The following is a 20,693-nucleotide window of genomic DNA, read 5'->3' on the forward strand; positions in this document are numbered from 1 at the left end:
TAAATGCTCACAGACAAGTATTCGGGGGTTTTGATGTAACAGTTGAATAAAGTACGAGTAAGTAAAGTGCGAGAGTAACAATTGCAGCGAGTGGCCCAATCCTTTTTAGCACAAAGGACAAGCCGGTTTGTTTACTTATAATGACCAAACGTTCTCGAGGACACACGGGATTTTAGTCTAGTGCTTTCGCTACATACGGCTAAATAATCTTCATTGTTATGATAAGTGTTGTGTGGGTGAACCTATGCTAATGTACCGCCCTTCCTAGGACTAATACATACTTGTGATTATACCCCTTGCAAGCATCCGCAACTACAAGAAAGTAATTAAGAATAAATCTAACCACAGCCTTAAACTGCGAGATCATGCGATCCCTCCCGCATCGATATACCAACGGGGTTTAGGTTTCGTCACTCCGGCAACCCCGCAATTGGCAAACGAGTACAAGATGCATTCCCCTAGGCCCATAAATGGTGAAGTGTCATGTAGTCGACGTTCACATGACACCACTAGAAGAATAACACCACAACTTAAATATCATACCATTGAATATTACTCATCCATAGTTCACTACTAACATTTAGACTTCACCCATGTCCTCAAGAACTAAACGAACTACTCACGAGACATCATATGGAACATGATCAGAGGTGATATGATGATGAATAACAATCTGAACATAAACTTGGTTCAATGGTTTCACTCAATAGCATCAACAACAAGTAGGAATAGATACCGGGAGAGTTTCCCCTATCAAACAATCAAGATCAAACCCAAATTGCTACGGCGGTGACGAGGTGCTGCGGTGGAGACGGCGGTGATGATGGTGGAGATGATGATGATGGTGATGGAGATGATGTCCAGCTCGATGACGGTGACGATGGCGTCGATTTCCCCCTCCGGGAGGGAATTTCCTCGGCGGATTCCTGCCCGCCGGAGAGCTCTTTTCTCTCTGGTGTTCTCCGCCCCGCAGAGGCGGCTGTAACTCCTCGTGAGGAACCCTCTCTGGCTTAGGTCTTCGGGACGAAGGGTTTCGCGAAGAAAAGGAGGCGAAAGGGGCTGTGGGGCCCCCACACCACATGGTGGCGCGGCCAGGCCATGGGCCGCGCCGCCCTATGGTGTGGGCCCACCCTGGGTCCAGCTGGCTCCTCCTTCTGGCTTCCTTCGTCATCTTGAAAAATAGGATTTTTGGTATAATTTCCTCCCATAGTTGATCTTCCGAAATATCGCGTTACGACGGTGCTTTTTCCAGCGGAATCCCGGCTCGGTGCTTGACCCTCCAATAATGATGAAACATGCAAAATAGATGAAATAACATAAGTATTGTGTCCAAATATGAAATATATCAATGAATAACAGCAAATTATGATACAAAATAGTGATGCAAATTGGACGTATCAACTCCCCCAAGCTTAGACTTCGCTTGTCCCCAAGCGAAACTGAACTCAGTAAACAGGACCACATGTTTATGGAGTGAATAGTCGATAAATAAAATACGGACAAGAAGCATCATATTCATTCACACAAGACATTATAGTAAACAACTTCTTCATATAACTCAACTTGAAACAAGTATAAGGTAATCACAAATAAAGGTGCATAAGGAATCATAGTTGGTGATGGCAAACTTCGTTCTTGGTCAGAGAACAATTAACAGATTATATTTATCTCATTGAGCAGCGCTCTCATGTTAAAGGTTATATGGCACAACTTGCATACTCAATCATAATGGTCTCCTCATAATCATTGATAACTTGAAAAGTTATATTCATTAAGATAAAACTTGTACTGAACAAGGAAGAATAAAAACATGATGAAGCATATCACAATATAATGGTTTGATCACAACAACTCAAATGCTTGCTTGAGATGGAGGGAAATAGGTTTACTGACTCAACATAAAGTAAAAGACAGGCCCTTCGCAGAGGGAAGCAGTGATTAAATCATGTGCTAGAGCTTTTTCAGTTTTGAAATCATATAGAGATAATAAAAGTAACATTTTGAGAAGTGTTTGTTGTTGTCAACGACTGGTAGCGGGTACTCTAACCCCCTTGCCAAACAACCTTCAAAGAGCGGCTCCCATTTTATTTTTATTTTGTGTGGCACTCCTTCCAACCTTTCTTTCACAAACCATGGCTAACCGAATCCTCGGGTGCCTGCCAACAATCTCATACCATGAAGGAGTGCCTTTTTATTTTAGTTTTATTATGATGATGACACTCCCCCCAACCTTTGCTTACACAAGCCATGGCTAACCAAATCCTTCGGGTGCCGTCCATCAATCACATACCATGGAGGAGTGTCTATTTAGTTTAATTAATTTGGGACTGGGAATCCCATTGCCAGCTCTTTTTGCAAAATTATTGGATAAGCGGATGAAGCCACTAGTCCATTTGTGAAAGTTGCCCAACAAGATTGAAAGATAAAACACCACATACTTCCTCATGAGCTATAAAACATTGACACAAATAAGAGATACTAAGTTTTGAATTGTTTAAAGGTAGCACATGAAGTATTTACTTGGAATGGCAGAAATTACCATGTAGTAGGTAGATATGGTGGACACAAATGGCATAGGTTTGGGTTAAAGTTTGGATGCACGAGAAGTATTCCCTCTCAGTACAGGTTTTTGGCTAGCAAGGCTAATTAGCAAGCATAAGAGTTGAAGGAAACAAACAAATATACATGTGCTAGAAACAATCATGCATCTTCCTTGTAAGCACAAACAATTTTAACTTCAGAATAATAAGCTATGAGCTAACAAGAAAGAAAGACAATGAAACAACTACATGTATTTCTCTTTTCTACTTAAACCTCAAAGTGTTGTTGCTATTGACCAATGCTAAGTTTGCCAAAACCAAATAGATTTATTCAATGCTCCCAAAGTGATACCAATACTAATGACAGGATAAATCATATAATAGAGATTGCAAACTAAAATGAGATGTGCAATATGTAAATGATAAGACTTCTCATTAATATTCCATAACGACAACTCACACCAAGGGATACATAGATAACCAACTAAAGGAGAGATACTTCCACATTGCAACCCATCTTATATAATAACTTCCCTACTCATGATATGACACTACTTGACAATAAAAAGTAAAAGATAGTGATGATGTGATACCGCGGCACTCCCCCAAGCTTGGAACAAACCAAGGGGATGCCAATACCGATGATGAATTACTCCTTTGGCGATGGTGGTGATGAATTCCTGACAAGTTTCTTACAGATCTCCTTCAACTTCAGTTTCTCGGCTTGGCAATTCTGCACTAAGACTCGAAGATATTCATTGTTATCTGAAGTTGGCGATGATGACCTTGTGATGTGAATCGAATGGTATTCCAGTATTCTTCGGAGACGGCAATTCTCCTCCTGGAGTATCTCCACTTCTCTTCTTAGAGCCCGATATTGATCACAAAACTCATCGGTAGTCCGTAGAGCTTCTTCCAACACAGGGAAGGAGTCGAGGCTAAGAGCTGGTGGTAAAGGTCCCTGCAAGTTATGAGAAAAAGAACGTCGAGTGTCAACAGATCCCACCAAAATTTGCTTGCTCCCAATGGCTTGCTGCTCTTGTCTTGATGGCACCCTCTTCACTTCTTCCTCCGAAAGCCCCTTGCCTTTGTTGTTGGAGGCCATGGTGCTTCTAGACCGAAAACAAATCCTGGCAGAAACAGCTCGAAACAAAACACGTCGAGAAAACGATATACGGACCTCCAGGGGTCCGGGGGATTATATAGCAAAAAATTTCGCGACATAAGGAAAGTACCAGATCGAACCAGAGTCGGAAAGGGGCGACGAGGCGGCCAGACCATAGGTCGGTGCGGGCCCAGGTCAGGCCGCGCCGCCCTATGGTGGCACCCCCTCGTGCGTCCTTTCCATTCCGTTTCGAACTCGTAATTTTTCATATTTTCCAAAAACAGCAAAAATATTGTTCGGAAAGTAAATTGCGAACTTTTCATTACCAGTACTGTTAACTATTCAAAGTCGAGTTCTGGCGGACTGTCAATTTTCCCTTTGATGAAAGCCTCCGGTGTTTCCACTTGAATAACATCAACATCAACATTATAGGAATCACCTGAGATATAATGCTTGAGTCTTTGTCCGTTCACCACTTGCGTGGCATTGCCTTGGAGAGAGCTAATTTTAATTGCTCCTGAACGATACACCTCCTCAACAACATACGGTCCTTCCCATTTTGAGAGTAATTTCCCTGCAAAGAGTCTGAGACGAGACCGATACAATAGGACTTTATCCCCAACATTAAATTCTCTTTTAATAATCCTTCTATCATGCCATTTTTTAACTTTCTCTTTAAAAAGTTTAGCATTTTCATAAGCTTCACTTCTCCATTCATCTAGAGAACTCAATTGCAACAACCTCTTATTACCGGCAAGTTTAGGATCTTTATTTAATTCTCTAACAGCCCAATAAGCTTTGTGCTCTAGTTCTAAAGGTAAATGACAAGCTTTCCCATAAACCATTTTATAAGGTGACATTCCCATGGGATTTTTATAAGCAGTTCTATAAGCCCATAGTGCATCCTTCAATTTACTAGCCCAATTCTTTCTAGTTTTATTAACGGTCTTTCCCAAAATAGATTTAATCTCTCTATTTGATAATTCTACTTGACCACTAGTTTGAGGATGATAAGCGGAAGCAATTCTATGATTAATACCATACCTAGCAAGAGTTTTTCTAAAACCTCCATGAATAAAATGAGAACCTCCATCAGTCATAATATATCTAGGTACTCCAAATCTAGGAAAGATAATGTCTAAAAGCATTCTTAAAGAGGTCTCACCATCAGCACTTTTTGTAGGTATGGCTTCCACCCATTTAGTAACATAATCAACAGCAACAAGTATATGAGTATTACCTTCTGAAGACGGAAAAGGTCCCATGAAGTCAAATCCCCAACAATCAAATGGTTCAATAACAAGAGTATAATTCATAGGCATTTCATTACGTCTGGAGATATTACCAACCCTTTGGCATTCATCACAAGATAAAATAAACTTTCTCGCATCCTTGAAGAGAGTTGGCCAATAAAAACCTGATTATAAAACCTTTTGCGCGGTTCTTTCTCCGGCGTGATGTCCTCCATAAACACTACCATGACATTTACTCAATATCTCTTGTTGTTCATATTCGGGAACACATCTTCGCATAATACCATCCACTCCTTCTTTATATAAGTGTGGGTCATCCCGAAATAATGCCTCAAGTCATAAAAGAATTTCCTCCTTTCGCTGAAGCTGAAAAGGTTGGAGGCAAGTACTTGGAAACAATAAAGTTAGCATAATCAAGCATACCAAGGACTCGTCTCGCGAGCTCACCTTTATTACAGCTAATTGTTCATTTGGAAAACTATCATTAACAGGAACAGGATCATAAGCAATATTTTCCAATCTAGACAAATTATCAAGCAACAGGATTATCAAGCACCTTTCCTATCTACAATATGTAAATCAAATTCTTGCAAAAGAAGTACCCATCTAATAAGCCTCGGCTTAGCATCTTTCTTTGTCATAAGGTATCTAATTGCAGCATGATCAGTATGAATCGTAACTTTTGAATCAACAATATAAGATCTAAATTTATCACAAGCAAAGACTACGAGCTAATAATTCTTTTTCAGCTTGTAGCATAATTTCTTTGAGCAAGCATCAAGAGTTTTACTAGCATAATGAATAACATTCAGTTTTTTATCTACTCACCGTCCAAGAACAGCGCCTACAACAAAATCACTAGCATCACACATAATTTCAAATGGTAAGTTCCAATCGGGAGGTTCAACTACGGGAGCGATTGTTAAGGCTTTCTTTAGAGTTTCAAAGCTTCCTTACAATCATCATCAAAAACAAAAGGTACGTCTTTTGAAGAAGATTAGTAAGAGGCTTTGAAATCTTGGAGAAATCTTTAATAAATCTCCTATAAAACCCAAGCATGACCAAGAACACTACGAATACCTTTAACATCCCTCGGATAGGGCATCTTCTCAATTGCTTCAACTTTAGCTCTATCAACTTCAATACCTCTCTCGAAATTTTATGTCCCAATACAATTCCTTCATTAACCATAAAGTGGCATTTCTCCCAATTAAGAACAAGGTTAGTTTCTTCACATCTCTGCAAAACTTTATCAAGATTTCGCAAGCAGCTATCAAAAGAATTCCCATAGACGGAAAAATCATCCATGAATACTTCTACAATACTCTCGCAAAAACCATGAAAAATAGCAGACATGCATCTTTGAAAAGTAGCAGGAGCATTACATAAACCAAAGGGCATACGCCTATAAGCATAAGTTCCATAGGGACAAGTAAAAGTGGTTTTCTCTTGATCTTTAGCTTTAACAGCAATTTGTGAAAACCCAGAATAACCATCAAGAAAGCAAAAATGAGTATTTTTAGACAATGTTTTTAACATTTGATCAATAAATGGTAAAGGGTAATGATCTTTCTTAGTAACTTTATTAACTTTTCGAAAATCAATGCACATTCTATACCCTACAACTACTCTTTGAGGTACGAGCTCATCAATATCATTAGGCACAACAGTCATTCCTCCTTTCTTGGGAACGCAATGCACAGGACTAACCCATCTACTATCGACAATAGGATATATAATACCAGCTTCAAGAAGTTTTAATACCTCATTCCTTACCACTTCCTTCATCTTCGGAATTAGACGACGTTGATGTTCAACAACAGGCTTTGCATCATCTTCCATATTAATAGCATGTTGGCAAATAGAAGGAGAAATCCCTTTCAAATCATCAAGAGTGTAGCCAATAGCTCCTCGGTGTTTCTTCAATATTCCCAATAACCTTTCTTCTTCAAACTCTGAAAGCTTAGAACTAATAATAACAGGATATATTTTCTTATCATCAATATGAGCATATTTAAGATTATCGAGTAAAGGCTTTAAATCAAAAACAGGATCTTCCTTTGGTGGCGGTGTTGTACCCAAATCTTCCACCGGTAAATCATGCTTGAGAATAGGTTGACGAAGAAAAATTTCCTCAAGCTCATCTCTTTCTTTCCTAAAAACTTCACTCTCGCTATCCTCCAAATGTTGCTGCAAAGGATTGTTAGGAACAAGAACAATAGATGCACATTGCTCCATTTTAAAATCATCACTAGGCAAATCAGCTTTATAAGGAGTTTTGGTAAATTTAGAGAAGTTAAACTCATAAGATTCACCAGCAAATTTAGTCAAAATTTTCTCTTTCTTACAATCTATAATAGCTCCACAAGTATTTAGAAAAGGTCTACCAAAAATTATAGGACAATAATCACTAGCAGCAGAACCAAGTACCAAAAAGTCAGCAGGATATTTAATCTTACCGCATAGAACTTCCACATCTCGAATAATACCAATTGGAGAAATAGTTTCTCTATTAGCCAGCTGAATAACCACATCAATATCTTCAAGTTCACAAGAATCAATTTCGTGCATAATCTCCGTGTAAAGCTCATAAGGAATAGCACTAACACTTGCACCAATATCACATAATCCATAATAGCAATGATCACCAATTCTAACAGATAGCATAGGAACACTAACTTGTTTGGGTTTATTAGGATGTGAAACAATATTAGAAGCATCTTCACAGAAAATAATATGACCATCCTCCGCATTTTCAGTCACAAGAGCTTTAACTATTGCAACAGCAGGTTCAACTTTTATTTGTTCTTCAGGTTCTACAGGTTTCTTTTCACTTTTATGAACCGCACTATTTATAACGGAGTACTCCTTCATATTAGCAGGGAAAGGAGTTTTTTCAATATAAGCTTCAGGAATAACACGATCAACTGTTTCAACACGCATTTATTAATAGATGAATCAATTTTATCTTTATACGGTTCATGATACTTATCAAAATTCTTCTTTGGCAATTCATAATGAGAGGCAAAAGCTTTATAAAGATTTGCAGCAACTTGAGAATCAAGACCATATGTAGCACTCATATTACGAAATTTATCAGTATCCATAAAAGCTTCAATGCATTTATAATCATAAATTATACCCGATTCTCTATCCTTGTCGTTCTCCCAACCTTCGGTATTTTCTTGGATCCGATCAAGAAGGTCCCTTTTAAACTGTTCTTTGTTGCGTGTAAATGATCCGGAACAAGAAGTATCCAGCAAGGTCTTGTCTTGAAAAGAAAGTCTTGCATAGAAATTATCAATAATAACATTACCAGGAAGCTCATGAATGGGGCATTTGAGCATTAAAGACTTCAATCTCCCCCAAGCTTGGGCAATACTCTCTCCATCATGAGGCCAAAAATTATATATGCGATTCCGATCCTTGTGAATTTCACTTGGAGGATAGAACTTAGAATAAAACCGGGGCACAATATCATTCCATTCAAGAGAATCCCCATTATCCAGTAATTTATACCAATGCGCCGCCTTACCAGACAGCGATAAAGAGAATAGTTTCTTCCTCACTTCATCCATAGCAATACCTGCACACTTGAATAAACCGCATAATTCATGCAAGAACAATAAATGATCTCCAGGGTGAACAGTTCCATCGCCTTCATAGCGGTTATCCATAACACGTTCAATTATTTTCATAGGTATTTTATATGCTATCACTTCCTCACCTGGTGCCTCATCCACTACCGTAGCAGTAGTAGTAGATTTCCCAAATAGAAATTGAAGAGAAGATCTCTCCATAATGACTTATAGCAGAGAGCAGTAAAAATCAGCACAAACAAGTAAAGGTTTTCCTTACCAATTCCACTTACCAATAGCGCTTCACTCCCCGGCAACGGCGCCGTAAAATAGTCTTGATGACCCACAAGTATAGGGGGTGTATCGTAGTATTTTCGATAAGTAAGAATGTCGATCCCAACGAGGAGCAAGAAGGTGTTGACAAGCGGCTTCGATGAAGGATTCACCGTAAATGCTCACGGACAAGTATTCGGGGGTTTTGATGTAACAGTTGAATAAAGTACGAGTAAGTAAAGTGCGAGAGTAACAATTGCAGCGAGTGGCCCAATCCTTTTTAGCACAAAGGACAAGCCGGTTTGTTTACTTATAATGACCAAACGTTCTCGAGGACACACGGGATTTTAGTCTAGTGCTTTCGCTACATACGGCTAAATAATCTTCATTGTTATGATAAGTGTTGTGTGGGTGAACCTATGCTAATGTACCGCCCTTCCTAGGACTAATACATACTTGTGATTATACCCCTTGCAAGCATCCGCAACTACAAGAAAGTAATTAAGAATAAATCTAACCACAGCCTTAAACTCGAGATCCTCGCGATCCCTCCTCGCATCGATATACCAACGGGGGTTTAGGTTTCTGTCACTCCGGCAACCCCGCAATTGGCAAACGAGTACAAGATGCATTCCCCTAGGCCCATAAATGGTGAAGTGTCATGTAGTCGACGTTCACATGACACCACTAGAAGAATAACACCACAACTTAAATATCATACCATTGAATATTACTCATCCATAGTTCACTACTAACATTTAGACTTCACCCATGTCCTCAAGAACTAAACGAACTACTCACGAGACATCATATGGAACATGATCAGAGGTGATATGATGATGAATAACAATCTGAACATAAACTTGGTTCAATGGTTTCACTCAATAGCTTCAACAACAAGTAGGAATAGATACCGGGAGAGTTTCCCCTATCAAACAATCAAGATCAAACCCAAATTGCTACGGCGGTGACGAGGTGCTGCGGTGGAGACGGCGGTGATGATGGTGGAGATGATGATGATGGTGATGGAGATGATGTCCAGCTCGATGACGGTGACGATGGCGTCGATTTCCCCCTCCGGGAGGGAATTTCCCCGGCGGATTCCTGCCCGCCGGAGAGCTCTTTTCTCTCTGGTGTTCTCCGCCCCGCAGAGGCGGCTGTAACTCCTTGTGAGGAACCCTCTCTGGCTTAGGTCTTCGGGACGAAGGGTTTCGCGAAGAAAAGGAGGCGAAAGGGGCTATGGGGCCCCCACACCACATGGTGGCGCGGCCAGGCCATGGGCCGCACCGCCCTATGGTGTGGGCCCACCCTGGGTCCAGCTGGCTCCTCCTTCTGGCTTCCTTCGTCATCTTGAAAAATAGGATTTTTGGTATAATTTCCTCCCACAGTTGATCTTCCGAAATATCGCGTTCTGACGGTGCTTTTTCCAGCAGAATCCTAGCTCCGGTGCTTGACCCTCCAATAATGATGAAACATGCAAAATAGATGAAATAACATAAGTATTGTGTCCAAATATGAAATATATCAATGAATAACAGCAAATTATGATACAAAATAGTGATGCAAATTGGACGTATCAATAAGCAAGTGGTAAAATGCATAGTAACAATCATACACATCAAGGAATAGTGGTTGTATAATAAGTAAAGAGCAGTTGTCAATTTTAAGTCCTATAGTGCATGGTTGATGATTATCTATTATATATTTCAAAAGAATAACTTTTGAAGAACATGTTCTTTAATAAAGAACAAGTATGATAGTTAGGATTGTGGAGTTCTATGGTTTATTATGGGTCCCCAAACTAGTTTCTGGAGTAGAGGTTAGATGGATACCAACAAAGTTGGATTCATAAGCTACTAGGGCTTGTATGGTTTTAATTAAGCCTAAGTATCTTAAGCGAATCATTATATGTAGGTGCTATCAAGGTTGGTATACCTTGCTAATGATAGTTGGCTAGGTTTTACAGATCATATTAAGCAGGTTTGATGGCTACTCCCTATTTACTTCAAAAGAATAACTTTTGAAGAACATACTTCTTAAGTAATAAGAAGTATAAGTAATAAGAAGTATATCAATTAGGGTTGAGGTGGTCTAGGTTTTACTATTGGATCCACGACTAGTTTCATTTAATTCACTAATTAGGGACTAGTTGGTTACTAATTAGGATGGGTACATGTGCAGCAAGTATTGGCATGTTTTAGCTAAACATGGATAACAAATTAAATTACTACGCATGGTTTCTACTATGGTTGACCATAGGGTATCATATTAAAGAATGGTTATCAAGGTGGTGTCATGAGTTAAACATTAGGGTTTACTATACCCTCTTATTTGTTCCACTAAGTAATCAATGATGGCTTCCTAAGCTAGGTGGCTCATTAACCCCAAGTAGAGTTTAGTTGAGTAGAAGCATGGAAAGTGAATTACTATACAAGGTTGGTATTAGGATTGATCACCATGGTTATACTAAATAATGGGGTTTAAGGTTGATCACATGGAACTAAAAGTTAATGTTTATAATTACTTGATCATATAAGGATAACTCAACATGAGTGCATGAAATGACAACCTTATTGGCGAAAGGAACTTGTATAACTCTAATAAGGTATGGACATGCAATTAATTTGTTGTGTAGAGTTTATAAGTAAAATATAAACATTATTTTTATTGGTTTATTAAAGATTCTAGAATTAGTTGTTTAGGATAAGACAATCACTATCAATATCCTGTTAGGGTTTAGGGTTTTAAGTAGTAGGTGAAACAAGGTTATATCCTTTAATTCTTTTCTAGGTTTCGGAAGTATATGTTGAAGTAATGATCAATTAGGGTTTTTCCTATGATTAAACATAACCATAAAGAAACAATTGTTGTATTATATGAAATTTTAATACAAAGTAATATTTACTATTTTCTTGATGTGAAAAATAGAAACAAGAAAATTATATATATATATATATATTTAGTATTTAGGTCTTAATAGTTTAAGATTTAGAATTGGTTTTCTAAAATTTAGAGGAAAATTCATATTATTATTATTTTGATTTTTAATGTATTTGTTTTCTATTATTTATTTCATTTAAAGGATTTTCATTTTCATTGTTTTTTTTAAATAGCCAAATGGCTAAATGTGTTGGCCCAGCTGGTCTGGCTGGACCAGACAAACCTTGGCCCAAAGGACTGGCCTGGTTTGGGCTCGGTCAAACCCCCATCCCGACCGATCTCTCTTCCTCTCACTCGCACACATATCGCCTCTATCTCGATTCCCCTCTCGCTCCCCGCGATGTGGTCGCCGACCGCTTCTCCGGCCGATCGCCCGCCACCTCCGGCGCCGCCGCTGATCGGCGAGGATCTGCCCGGCCTCCTTCTGCCAGTCTCCAACCTCCACAGCGCCTCCCGCACGCAAGAGCGTATGCACGCGTACCTGCGCGTCGCTGACAGCGTGCCGCCGCACGGTGCTGCTGGTCACCTCCGCTACCGTCGTTGGCTAGCAAAGCTCCGCCACCAACCTCTTCCTCAATCACCCGCCACCACGAGGCTCGCCGCCCTCCTGCGCGCGCGGCCACGCGAAACCCTAGCAGAGACTCAGGTTCGTTGATGCGGACGCGGTGGTCGCCGATTCCGGCTCCCACGCCCCCTGCTGCTCCATCCTGACTACTGCGACCTCCTCCTCGACCTCCCCTGCTCTAGTTCGTCCTCACCGCCTCGCTGTCGTGCGACCCGGTACGAGCGGCGGGACCGTGCTGTGGTCGATGCTATCGATCGATGGTGGCTGCTGTGTCTACCGTCTGGTACCTCTTTGACCAGCTCGTGGTGGTGCTCTGATGTGGCTGTGATCTGTGGTGCTCGACACCGATGAACGGTGCTGCAAACGCACCCTCGGCGTCGACGTACTGGTGCTGCTGCTGTGATGATTGTGGTGGTGATGTTGATGTTCCCATTGCATCCTCGACCTCGACGCCGACGGGACGGTGCCGCGGACGCAACCCCGGCGTCGCCTACATCACCTACTCCCTAAGTATTTCACTGTGAGCTATTTCCTCTCCATTACCCTATCTATGATTCCGCTGTCATGAGCTGTATAGTTTACTGCTTGATAATCCAGTGCTCCAAGTGATCGGTATGGTGGTTGTGCTTCCTAAAGTGCCTCAATTTAGATAATTAACTACCCTGGCATGTGTGTGAACTGCTGTTACTTATACTGACGAACTGCACTTCTCTTTTCCGTTGAATTCAATTATAAGGTTTGAAAGAAATGGTCTGATAAGGATTCTAGTTTTGTTGGCTTAGACTAGTAGCTCTACTTGCTGCTATATATTTGTGATGCCCCGGTTTGGATGATTTACTCATTCAGGCATAAATGAATGACTCCTGAAACTTTGACAGTTCAGTTAACACTTGCTTACCCTTTTAGTGAGATATGCAAGATACAAAGTATTATTGTTTGCAGATTGGTGCTTTGCTTGATGGCTTTATCGTGAGCTTGTATGTATGCTTCTATTGCTTTGATTAGTGGAGATGCTTACTGGATCATGTGCATACATGATCTGATCATGGAATTCTGTTGGTGACTAAAGGAAAGCTTTGTCCAATCCTTGGGCAGATCTGTGTTGTATGATTAAATTGATAAAAACAAATGTTCTTCTTGCTAGATTCAGATGCTTTACTATTTGGTTGGCTTGAGAGCTTAAGCTGATGTTCTTATAGTTTAGACTTAATGTCTTTTCTTCCTTTGCATAAGTGCCCATGTGCTTTCTAGTTATCATATCTATCATGTGGTGCCTCAGATGAGTGTGCACATGATACATATGTATGAATAGGATTTGGTACTGTAGGTGCTTGTGTAAAATATGGAACAGACATTGGTCAAAGTTGTATGATCAGATGATGTTAAATGTCCATCCCAAGCTTCTGATGTTGCTTGACTAAATTTAATGGACAGATCGATGCTTGCTTTAGCCGATGATGCAAAGGCTGAGGCAAAAACTTGGATAAGAAAAGATATTAATATTTGACTTAAATTCTCTGTGATGAGCTTGGCATAGCACTACTATGCAGATCTGAGAGAAATAATTTCTCCTGATCCTCCTAGACCAGATCTAGTTGAAGGGTGGTTTGATGGAGTGTTGTGTGTTCTTCTCTTTATTTTCTCTTATCCTAGTTGTGCAAGCTAGTATGCTGAGATGCTTATATTAAATCAATGGATCAACCTCGTTGTAGCAAAGTGGAATAGCTGGTGATGTTGATCTTGATCTACTCGCTTGTTTGACTCGCACCTCCTCCTAGCTCCTGCTTGATCTCGTTCTAGGATACCACCATACTTGGTCCTTGGTTGGATGAACTGGGATATCTCCTGAGATGGTTTGATGGCCTGGATGAAGAACAGCTATTGTTTCTTGTGTTCTTGATCTGGTCGATGAACCCTGTGCTAAGGAGCTGTGTGCTCCAAGGGATGCCTCTTTTATTGATGACCTGGGGCTGTGCTTGGCCGTGTACTACTGCCTATGTGCTCTGTGCGTGAGACAGCACATAGCATGCATGTGTGACAGTGCTACTTGCTTGTGTGGTGCAAGTCTCCGCCTGGTACATCCCCTCTTGTGGATGAGCATGGACTGAGAAAGATCTTCTCATTTTCTTTCCATTATTTTCTAACCTGGCCACTTGGCTTTACTTTTCTTTTTGTTTTCTTTGTTTGTTTTGCAGGTGACCAAAGAAACAAAGAATAGAAGATATTTAAATAGGTTTAGCTTAGCTTTTCTTTTCTGTTTAGATTCTTGTAATATTTGTAATTTGTAATATTATGGATATTGTAATGACTTTGTAAATGTGTATATAATTAATAAAATGTAATTTCCCTATTCTTAATACTTCTTATCTTGTCTTATTCCTAATTCAAACATTGTTTGAATTCTAATTAGAAATTTATAATCTGAATTCAAATACTTATTTGAATTTCTGCCTTCCATATTTGAATGTGAATTCAAATTATTTCCCCCAAAACAAATGAATTCTGAAAGGTCATGTCAAAATTTGTTGCACCCACATCGAAGACTAACTCAATTCCATCGATGTAAGAGAAACCTCGATCCCTTTGGAGGTTTTAAACAAAAGCGCGAAAATTCCCCGGATTTTCTATGCATGAATGCAATGCACACATCTGTTTCCTCTATTTTTGTAACCCCATTACCTGGGATATTACAGTTTTGAGATCAAGCAATTGAGAGAAGGGACTTTCATCAATCAAGCAAAATATCTCCAAGACATGCTCAAGAGGTTCAAGATGACCGAGATGAAGGGTGTAGCCACTCCTATGGTTACTAAATGTTATCTTGCACCAGATCCCTATGGTAAAGAGGTGGATCAAAAGGTATATCGCTCCATGATTGGATCCTTGCTTTACCTTTGTGCATCTAGACCGAACATAGTGTTGAGTGTAGGTGTGTGTGCAAGGTATCAAGCTTCTCCTAAGGAGAGTCACATGATGGCTATCAAAAGAATCTTTCGATATTTAGTTGATACCCCAAGATATGGTCTTTGGTATCCTAAAGGTTGAAGTTTCTTTCTCAATGGATACACCGATGTGGATTGGGCGGCGGACAAGGATGATAAGAAATCAACCTCCGGGGCTTTCCAATTCCTTGGTAGGTCCTTGGTGTGTTGGTCTTCTAAGAAGCAAAATTGTATCTCTCTCTCCACCGCCGAAGCCGAATATGTTGCCGCCGCAAGTGGATGTACTCAATTGTTATTGATGAGGCAAACTTTAAAGGAATACGGTGTCACTTGTGACAAAGTGCCTCTTTTATGTGACAATGAAAGTGCCATCAAGATTGCTTATAATCCGGTGCAACATTCAAGAAGAAAGCATATTGAGATCCGGAATCATTTTATTAGGGATCATGTTGCCCGTGGTGATATTGAGCTATGCTATGTTCCTACCAAAGATCAACTTGTCGATATATTCACGAAGCCTCTTGATGAAGCAAGGTTTTGCTATTTGAGGAATGAGCTAAATATCATTGATTCAAGGAGTATAGCTTGACCATCTTGCAAACACATCTTTGTCTCAAAACTTTATTTGGTTTAGGTGTGGGCCTGGAAATAGGGGGAGTGCGGTTTAAACTATTGAGCTATCCCTCCCCCCATAATGCTGACACTAAGAAATCATTCTCTTTATATCATATGTTGATATGTGAGCTTCAGTGAGGAGTATTGGTTTTGGACCCAAGATATATCTTCGCGGTGCCATACCATAACACTCTAACATGGTGGCCTTGACCACCACACTCTTCGTTATGAAGAGTTGGTGTTATTTGACTCTTATGGATCTTTATTTGCCATCTACATGTTCTTATGGGAAATCGCTCATGTTTGGTCTTCATTTGCACTATTTGCAAAAATGAGTGATCATGTACCATCCTACAGTTTGGATCATCTGTCCTAAGCCTATCGCATCGAAGCCCTATCCTTTCCTACTCCGAGTGCACACGGTTCTCTTCATTTTTTCCTGTTCTGGCCCAGTTTTCAGCTTCACCGGAAGTTCCGGTCGCTCAGGCTGGTACTTCCGGCTGGATTCCCCTGGCCAGCATCTGGTTCCCGCGACGCTGCGCTGTCGGTGGGCTCGCTCTGCTGGGACCGGAAGTTCCGGGCCCAGCGAGCGGAACTTCCGCTCTTACAGTTTCCCTCATATGGGGTCGTGGATCGGGGGAACGGTTCCATCCCCACTTTTCACCCAAATCAGCTCTGTCCGTGCCCTTCTCCCTCCCGTGGCGTCGGCGGCTCCCCCAGCCAGATCTCCCTCCTCCGGTGACCTCCGCCGGATCGGCTCCGTGGATCGGCATCCTCTCCCTCTCCTCCACCATGGCTCCCCCGGTTTGTGCTCTTTCCCTATCTAGGTGTGGGTTGACCTCACTAGATGAATTTTAGGGCATACTCTAGGTCAAGCCTTGGTAGATTCTCTCTAGATGCCTGATACGTCTCCAACGTATCGATAATTTCTTATGTTCCATTCTTGTTTTATGACAATACCTACATGTTTTATACATACTTTATGTCATATTTATGCATTTTCCGGCACTAACCTATTAACAAGATGCCGAAGAGCCGAGTTGTTGTTTTCTCGCTGTTTTTGGTTTCGAAATCCTAGTAAGGAAATATTCTCGGAATTGGACGAAATCAACGCCCAGGATCTTATTTTTCCACGAAGCTTCCAGAAGTCCGAAAGGGAAACGAAGTGGGGCGACGAGGCGGCGACACGCCAGGGCCGCGCGGCCAGGCCTAGGGCCGCGCCGCCCTGTTGTGTGGGGCCCTCGTGGCGCCCCCTGACCTACCCTTCCGCATACTTAAGCCTTCGTTGATAATAACTCCAGTACCGAGAGCCACGATACGGAAAACCTTCCAGAGACGCCGCCGCCGCCAATCCCATCTCGGGGGATTCAGGAGATCGCCTCCGGCACCCTGCCGGAGAGGGGAATCATCTCCCGGAGGACTCTTCACCGCCATGGTCGCATCCGGAGTGATGTGTGAGTAGTTCACCCCTGGACTATGGGTCCATAGCAGTAGCTAGATGGTCGTCTTCTCCTAATTGTGCTATCATTGTTGGATCTTGTGAGATGCCTAACATGATAAGATCATCTATTTGTAATGCTACATGTTGCGTTTGTTGGGATCCGATGAATATTGAATGCTATGTTATGTTGATTATCAATCTATCATCTATGTGTTGTTTATGATCTTGTATGCTCTCCGTTATTAGTAGAGGCTCGGCCAAGTCGTTACTTGTAACTCCAAGAGGGAGTATTTATGCTCGATAGTGGGTTCATGCCTCCATTAAATGCGGGACGATGGCGAGAAAGTTCTAAGGTTGTGGATGTCTTGTTGCCACTAGGGATAAAACATCAATGCTATGTCTAAGGATGTATTTGTTGATTACATTACGCACCATACTTAATGCAATTGTCTCGTTGTTTGCAACTTAATACTGGAAGGGGTTCGGATGATAACCTGAAGGTGGACTTTTTAGGCATAGATGCATGCTGGATAGCGGTCTATGTACTTTGTCATAATGCCCAATTAAATCTCACACTACTCATCATAACATGTATGTGCATTGTTATGCCATCTTTATTTGTCAATTGCCCAACTGTAATTTGTTCACCCAACATGCTATATCTTATGGGAGAGACACCACTAGTGAACTGTGGACCCCGGTCCATTCTTTTACATCGAATACAATCTACTGCAATACTCGTTCTACTGTTTTCTGCAAACATCTTCATCCACACTATACATCTAATCCTTTGTTACAGCAAGCCGGTGAGATTGACAACCTCACCGTCACGTTGGGGCAAAGTAATTTGGTTGTGTTGTGCGAGTTCCACGTTGGCGCCGGAATCCCTGGTGTTGCGCCGCACTACACTCCGCCGCCATCAACCTTCAACGTGCTTCTTGACTCCTACTGGTTCGATAAACCTTGGTTTCTTACTGAGGAAAACTTACTGCTGTACGCATCACACCTTCCACTTTGGGTTCCCAACGATCGCATGCTATACGCATGTCAATGCCTATCCCCTACTAGTTCTTGTCTAGAATGTTGGAGTAGAGCGATTCACCTCGCCATTGCCGCGAATCCGAAGGGAAACTGCGCTGTCTTCGTGCAACCGGAAGTTCCGGCAGCTTGCGCCGGAACTTCTGCCCGGGTGGAACTTCCGCCGGTTCCCACCGGAACTTCCAGCCTGGCATGTTTACTGTTATGTACTCAGTGATCTGTTCAGGATCTGGTTTTGGCCTCCTCTGTTCGTGTGCACTCATTTATCATCTACCATCTTCATATTTGTATCCCAGGTGGCTCCAAGAAGAGAGGCAAGGGGCATGTTGAATACGAAGAAGAAGAAGAATTTGAGCTCACTCGTTCATCCAAGCTCACGGCTCGCCAACTTGCGGCTCAAAAGAAGACCAAGTCACCCGCAGTACGTGGCAAGCAGGTTCATGTGTCGGTTAAGAACATGCCATATCTTGAGTACAAAGAGCTGCGACAAGGGAACCCTTATCTCATCCCTCGGAACAATATGGTTGCGGATAAGCGCTTCCACAATAAGGCCCAAGAAGAAATCTTTTATGAGATATATGTGACTTTCAAGAAGGGTATAGTCACTCAACACTCCATTGACACCGCCAAGATGGCCGCCACAAGGTACTTTGATGAAGCATATGCTATGTGTGGAGAGTTTGGGCTCTATCCCATTATGGAGCTCAACAAGGACTTCAACATTGGGTTGATTCAACAGTTCTATGCCACCGTTCACTTTCAACAAGATGAAGCTAGAACTTTCCGGTGGATGACTCATGAGACTCTTCTTGAGGCCAACTTGGCAAGCTTTGGAGCGGCTCTTGGATACCCTCGTTCTCCGGTTGTGAATGCAAATGGTTGGCGGTCTCATGATAGCTCGTTTGCTCTCACCAAGGATGCTTTGGAGCCTCTCTATATCAAAGGATAGGGTATTCCGGGAAAGAGTGCGGATCTTCTCCCTACTTGGGACATCATGCTTCGTGTCTACCGGGAAACATTTGGACCCAAGGGTGGCAACGTTGATGAATTGCATACCTATGAAGTGGATCTTATGGCAAACTCTCATGCTAAGAAGGGCACCGATGAGAAGCTTGATGTGATGGACTACATCTACAATGAGATGTGGTCATGTGTGATGGAGAAGAAGCTTCCTCTTTTTGCTCATTTCATCAGGAAGCTCATTGAAGACACTTGGATAGCTACCCGTCAGGCTCCTCTTATTCACTCCATTCCTCTCAACATATATCACAGCTCATGAAGTGAAGAGCCTCCAGGTTAAGCGTCACAATTCGCCCATAGAAGATGTTCCTCCCATACATGAGAAGCCACCAAGTTGGGCCTCCAAGCTTGCCCACCGCATGCGACAGATCTTTTGTCTCACCTCAGCTGTCAATCACCGTCAGTATCAGCAGCATGTTGAGGCCAAGAAGTCTCGGGTTCGTCAGAAGAGCATCATGAGGGCTCTCAATGTGGACGTGTCTCCTCCCGGATCCGAGGATAACATCACTCCGGAGGCTGAGTGGGTTTCTCAGCATGACGCTCCTCTCCCACCAGATGATCTCGAGATCGAGTCTCCTCCTTACACTCCACCTCACCCCGGCGCTCCATCTGATCTTCCTCCCGGCTGGGCTAATGCCGACCCTTGGGACGTGTAGTTTCTCCTGTCCCTTTTTGGTGCCTTGGTGCCAAAGGGGGAGAGTGAGCCCTTATTAGGTTGCTCTCCGTTGGGTATTTGCATGGGGGAGTCACAAGCTTGTGTGTTCTTTGATTTCTATCGCTTGTGATTTCATTTTATTCTCTATTTGGTATCGAACTATGTTTCTACATATTATGTGGTGTGTGAACCTTATCTTCGTGTATGGTAAACTCCGTATGTGAGTCTTCTATGGTTATCTATTTGTGTATGATCTATCTATCTATATGCTTATCACTATGTTGAATTGTTAACCCATGGAAGATGGATGTAAGATATAGGGGGGGCTTTGTTTCATACATGTGTACCTTCGTTTGCGGAGAGATTTTCTTGGTACATGCTCATATCTAGGGGGAGCTCCTCTATATCTCTCACATACTTGTTGTTTACTTTGATTATTCCTTGCAAATACTTGTGTTGTCATCAAACACCAAAAAGGGGGAGATTGAAAGAACATTTCCCGCCCTTTTGGGTTTTGTGTGTTTGATGTCAACAATAGGTATCTATTTATGTGTGTTGATGTAGACAGGTACATGGTCTCATTATATATACATGGCTGGTGGAATGGAATGACATATCTGAAGACTCTGCTGCTTTTTTACTTCAGGCGAAAGTTCTGGCCCCTGCTGGCGGAACTTCCGCCCAGATGCTCTAGTCAGAGGAATCACAGCGCCACTCACGTTGAAGTT

The sequence above is a fragment of the Lolium rigidum genome, chromosome 1 (genome assembly GCF_022539505.1).
Source record: "Lolium rigidum isolate FL_2022 chromosome 1, APGP_CSIRO_Lrig_0.1, whole genome shotgun sequence".
NCBI lineage: Eukaryota > Viridiplantae > Streptophyta > Magnoliopsida > Poales > Poaceae > Lolium > Lolium rigidum.